Here is a 6,828-nt window from a genome sequence, read left to right on the forward strand (position 1 = left end):
TGACAATGCTAAAGTAATTTCACCACTATTGTAATGAGGGTGTCACGTATAGCCACAACCCTGATTTATGTCAGAAAATGTCAGAATCATGGACTACAAGATACAGGTCAATATTTAAAGGCCATTCCCCAACTGCTCTGAGTAATGTGGTAGGGAGCCACCATGTTCAACTGCCACAATCTACATGCATTACCAGTTCTCAGAATTGTGTGAATAAAAAACAAAGTGACTTGCCAGGCCAATTTGGAAATAATTTAAAAAGCAGCTATGCCATTGCTTGGAAGCCACGCATGAGCCAGAGCAGAAAAGATGACAGCTTTTCTTCCCTAAAGGATATTATTGAACTGCTTCTGCTTTTTATGGTAGTATCATGGTTCCCATTATGGACACAGGGTTTTTAAATGCCATTTTTATTTAAGTTAACAGAATTTAAATTCCAATCCTATCACATGGGATTGATTCAGCTCTGGATTGTGATCCAGTAACATGACCACAATGAAACTACACTCATTTATTTGAGTATTAGTAAGATCCTTGCAAACGAGTGAAAACAGCCCCTTTTCAGAACATATTGAATATGTGCAACTTTTATGTTGAGAAGAGTTTTGCCAATTTCCCTTGCTTTGTGGGTTTTCTTAGGTATGGGTTCCCAGAAACCTAAGCATTAATCCAGTATTTTGTGTCAGTAATTAAAGTATATGACAAAATTACAATTTTAGTCATAAAATGTTGGAGGATCACATTGCTGACACTCACCTATCATATTATCATGGCAACCACTAACCATCACACACACGTGAGAAAAAGAGACACTTCTGAAGAAAGCAATTTGAAGAGAAACAAATTTCTGCCCTCCAAACCTCTGGTCCATAAGTAATTAGATGATTACCATGATTTAAAGCAGGTTTGCTACATTAAATAATAAAAGTTGATTATGCACCACCTATCACTACCTACCAGGGCAAAACTCTAGCCAGATAATCTCAAAATTTGTGAAAATGTTTATACATTCCTGTATGAGTAACTGAAAGCAAGAGGAGTATTCATATTTTCAAGAGGCTGGAGGCCCAAGTCCGACACTTATAACCCAGTGACCCTATGAAAACCACCTTATGTAATGTACTTACTATTGCTAACCAAGTTAATACAACAAATGTTCAACAAAGTGCAGAATAATAGTGGACAGCAAGTAAAAGAAAATGGAAATGGATATGTAGCATATTGCAACATTTTGTTGCAATTATAAATCTTGCAAATTTTCACATATGCATTTTCCTTTTACTGCTTGTGAATTCATGTCAAAGTTAAAAGTTATAATTCACCTATCTGCAATTAAATGAACAATGATATTTATAGTTCAATCAGAAATAACAAAAAGATCTTTAATATCTTGATCTGTGAATTTAACTGCAGATGATTTAATCCAATAAAAAATGACTGCCATTAAAACTGAATGTGGAACTGCATAGAATGTGTCAAAACAAAGAAATTAACATTTGCTCCTTATAAATTTACAGTTGACACTCCAATGTTAGAAGTCTATTTCAATCATGTAAATAATACTCATGTTCATAACTGTCAAGCACAGTCCTGCTATTTTCAAATGACTGTTTTACAAAACCAATTAAAAGATTGCGATTATTAACCACTAAATGCTTTGATTAATATATATAGCATCCTAAGCAATGAGTAACCCAAACATTGGAGTGTAAATGCGCCAATTTTTGCAAATTTTAATTGTGAATGAGTCTACCAACTATGCCCAATTTAGCTAGAGATGAACTAGGACTAAAGATTAGTTAGAGTGAAGTAAGCAATCCCTGGAGTGGGTATTGGGGTAAAATAGCTGTCTTCTCTTCAAAGGCTACATACAAGAGAGCACAAACCGAAGCAAATGTAAAGGGGATTGTCATAATAAAGAATGAAAACAAAGCAAATCAAATTTTTTACAATTAACTTACGAACAAAGCTGACAGGTTTGGTGCTGAGCATTTTCATTTCTTTGCTCAAATGTGGTTATCTGTCCTCTTTTATGCAAATGTGATGTGACAGGAGATGCTGGGAGCACTCAACCAAACATATCGTACACAACAGGGGCTGCAGTCTTGCAGCCAGAATCACGGATTAAATGGAGTGAATACTGATGGATAAATGACTTGAGCAATGGTGAAGAGCTCATAAAGAGATTTCCAAAAATCCAAGGGAGGAGTGCAACAATCCAATTAACATTACCTCTATCAAAGCTAACTCTAAACAGTGGAAAAGTGACACTTAGTCATTGTCGAAATACCTGGAGGATCTGGCATTAACATACAAACTGAAAATTATCACTAGGTATGAGTTTCTAAATTTACTCCCTATGGAATATAAAGTAAAAGACACTACAAACTAAGTATAGAACTGAATAAAAAGTAATGAGGTTGTATTAAACATGGACTGCAATGGGCTTTCGTGAAACATTGTAGCCTTCACTTGAGAAAAAATAAAGTCTCCAAATGCAAGTACACCAGAGTAATTCAGCCTAAGGGGGATACGATGATAACATTTAAGACATTTGGACAGGGACATGGATAGGAAGGGTTTATAGAAATATGGACCAAACACAGGAAAATGGGGCTAATTCAGTTTAGAAAACTTGACCAGCACAGACAAGTTGGACCGAAGGGCCTGTTAATGTGTTATATAACTTCGTAACTTTGTGATCAATCATTTGAGGGAGGGAGAAAAAAACAAGAATATGATATGACAACACGACAACAAATAGCACTTATGCAAGGGCAAGTCAAATTCAAATTCAAATGTATGAGACAACATATCAGAGACAGCTGTAGAAACTATCTACCATTTATAATCTAAACTGACCACTCCGATTGAAAGATGAACAGCATAAAGGTACGAATTATCTTTAGCTGTCGCGGTTTTTAGACATTGTGGGAATGCTGACTGGGCCAGTATGTGTCCCACAACAAGAAAACATTGTCTGGAAGTGGCACTATTAGAGCATGACCAACATCCAACTAACAGGGATTGTACATAGTCATAAATTTACATAAAATGCATGGAAAGGGAAAACTTAATTTATGCTGATACATACACTCGACACAAAATATTCTCCCGTTTTTATGTTCGCACTCTGATTCCTTCTCCTTTGTACATCTGAATTTGTCCAGTACCTTTTATAAATGCACAAAATGTATTATACTATTCATAAAATCATAAACCCTTTGCTTGTGTGATTTTAAACTAGATGCTGGGAAAATCTGTTCATTGATGTTTTTCCAAAGTAATTTTGTATAATGCTCATACTCTGCAATGCTTGTACCAAGAAAGCATATTTGCCTTGAGTGAGTTTTGCTGATTCAGACTGCCTGGTTTCTGTGGTTTTTCCTTGATGCCTGCTTTTGAAATTGAGGAAACTGTCCCATAGAAGCAAAGCTTTAGAATTACATAGAACTTACATGGCATTTGACTCAACTGATCAGCAAATTTAGAAAAGGAAGGCAACTGCACCAAGTATCGGAATTCTTTTTAGCATCTTAATTTTTATTCATTTACCCTCTGTACACTTCAAGTGCAGACTAGGCCTGATGCCACATGGTTTGATAAGAGAATGCGTTAATAAAAGGAGTAGCTACAATCTGGTCTAGATTTGAGTGACAAGTACCCCATCAAATTTTAAGGGTGGGAATGGAGAGTCTGAACTACCAATGCAATTTGTAAAGGAGGTCAGGTTATGTTTTTTAAAATCAACAAAAATATTATTAAAGAATAATTAGTGCCTCTTCTTTCTCACAAAGTGGTTCTGATTGCACTTCATACATGCCAGCTCTCAATTTTGACAAGTTCATCATTCTTACTCTCATTTTATTCCTTCATTTTTATCCTCTGCTCCACCACCTTGAGGTGCTGTATCTTTCTGATATCTAGCATCAGGTAGCTGAGCAGAGTTTGATCATACATGAGTACTGGTGCCTGGAGAGATCACCTTATTTCAACAAACAGCTCTCCCAGTGCTTCAATAGATAAATAATTAGCCAAAGAAACTATGATATGGGATCAAGTTCAAACCTAAGGGTATGGACAAATTAGGTTTAGCAGGTTTGTGTGGAACAGACTGCCTTGAGAAGTAACTAAGTCTGATAAATTCTAATTGTCAGAGGGAATATAAATAGCATTTAGCAAAACAATCACTTGAGAGATGTTTGTTTTGTTTTTAAACTTGGGCTGACCAAAGAGACAAAAAGTTTAACATTCTTAAATACTGTGCCATAGAATTGCAAAATGGCAAAGCTCAAGCATCAGTTTATGAGAATTAGTTGACAGAACACATTTGTAGGTACATGACCCTACTTCAACTGTGAGTAAGTGAGGACTACAGATGTTGGAGAGTCAAAGTCAAAAAGTGTGACGCTGGACAAATACAGCAGGTCAGGCAGCATCCAAGAAGCAGGAGAGTCCGACATTTCGGGCACAAGCCCTTTATCAGGAATGAAGAGGAGTTTACGGCCAAAACATCGACTCTCCTGCTCCCTGGATGCCGCCTGACTTAATGCTTTTCCAGCACGACACTTTTCAACCCTACTTGAACTACATCAATTATATACCACTTTGTATTACACATTTCTAAAGGACAAAAATATTTTTATGAGGATTGGGGATATTATACCTATCTTTGAGGACAAGCAAGACCACAATGCAGAAAACTCAGGCGAAGGCTAAGTGCATGTAAGGGTCCGATGATAGTGACTTTTAACTGAGATCAAAATTCGAAAGCAACCTTGACATCATCCATATTAGTCAAGTTCTGAAAGAACTCTATCATCATAAATTTGGACAGTGCTATTGTGCATTAAGTATTAAACTAATTCCAATTAGAACAAAGAATAAACATCCATGGAGGAGAAACTGTTTCAATCATACTAACTCATGAAGAAAACCAAATAAATTTATTAATTTTAGTACATGTAAATCTTACCTATCCTTGAGAGAAGTTAGCCTTGGTGTTCAGTTTCAGATTTCTGTCACCATCTGAACACTACATCTAAATTTCTTGAAGCATGAAATACATCTGCAAAAATAAAGAAAAACAGACACAACTCATGTTTGTACATACACTTCTGAACGGGGACAATGCACAAAAAAATTCAATAGTTGACACATTCTGTAAAACAAAAACTACCTTAGTTCTCCTTGTACAAAAGAAATAGGAGTATCTTCAAACTGACTGCTGTGGAATTATTGGAGGCGTGTTTGGATTCAGGATGGGAGGGAAGTAGCAGAGGGGAAGGACAAGAATTGATGCCTAAATTAAGAAAAGACAAAAGATTCTTAGTAACAGAATCAAAAAGAGTCTGAGATAAACAACAAACAATAGAATGGGCACAAAAAGGGAAAGGTGATCTCTTCTAATATCCAGTGCCAGCCTACTTATGCCAACTGGTCACTTTCCTTAATTTCTAGCAACTTTACAGTACACTAATTCTTGGACTCATTGCAGAAACAATACACAACTCATTGTACAGAGACCAAAATAACATTATTTTACACAAGTCCTCACTGGATCAAGCATCATTGCATAAGTATCTATATGCCAGGACAGACCAATGTTTTAACTCCAATTACTTCCCTGAAATTCACAAACATTTTCTTAGCATTTCTGACAGCAATCACTGGATACTAAGAACTGAAACGTCAAACTTATTTTTTCTCTCAAGAAAAGTGATAGAACTCAACTCTGCAGCACAGACTGTAGACCTATATTAGAATATTGTTGGTTCATGGCTATCAACTGTGCATTGAATAAATTCATGTCACCACTGGCCGCTTTCCAAACCTTTATGATGCTTCACCCTCTAAAAATGGCCAAGTCAGTTTAAACCAGAACAGCTCTTTCTATTCTCAGTTTCCCACTGCGCTTAATAAAAATATAGCAAAAGGTTTCCTCCTGTCGTTGTATCGCTTCACACATCTTTACTCAACTTTTTTCAAAGTAAGAAAATACCCGAGAACAGACAATTTTAGTACTCTTATAATGAAACATAAACGGCAAAGAGAAACCTCACAGACAGCATCAGAATGAAAGCTGTCCGTGCTCCTGTTGCCCTTACCTACTCTAGCCTACATGCAACACCAGAAGCATAGTGACATGATTCACTCTTAACTGCTCTTTGAAAGGTCAGTTATCCAAAGAAGTTCACCAGCACCTGCTCAAATGCAACTATGGATCAGCAATAAAATTGAGGTCTTGCTTGCAATGTTCACATTCTGAGAAATTAGTTGTTGCTCTTCCTTAGTTCCTGAGCCCCTTTCATGTACTCAAAAATGTTTGTAGGCCACCATGCAATTGACTGCAAGTTAGTAGCAAGTATAGTCATTTGTGGTTTCAAGCATGCACTTTTTTTGATCACAACTGTATGACTTTTTTTTTTAAATCTTTGCTCAGCTGCACTGGTTAGATCAGCAAAACAATTTTTGCAGATTGGAAAAGTCAGACCAATGCAATATACCTTACCAATAACAGCTGAGACAGTTTACTGTCTCAAAATCCATTTAAAGATCTATTGCAATTACTGTCCATGTACAGTAAATCGGTTATTTCAAGGTGCAGATAACCTCTTCATGTAACACTTGATTTTGAATGCCGTTCATTGTGGTAAAATGTAACAAATACCTAAGTGTAAAGGGTCCTCAGTAAGAAGTAGGTCCCAACACTCCTGGATATAGACAAGAATTATCCAATGGATAGAGACAAATAATGGTTGTGAAGTTTGAGCGGCAGAACAAAGCAGTCATCAATAAAACATGCAGAGTGGGAAGTCAATGAAATAA

This window comes from Chiloscyllium plagiosum, unplaced genomic scaffold, assembly GCF_037043375.1.
Source record: "Chiloscyllium plagiosum isolate Xiang-an unplaced genomic scaffold, Cpla_swu_hap1 HiC_scaffold_6, whole genome shotgun sequence".
NCBI lineage: Eukaryota > Metazoa > Chordata > Chondrichthyes > Orectolobiformes > Hemiscylliidae > Chiloscyllium > Chiloscyllium plagiosum.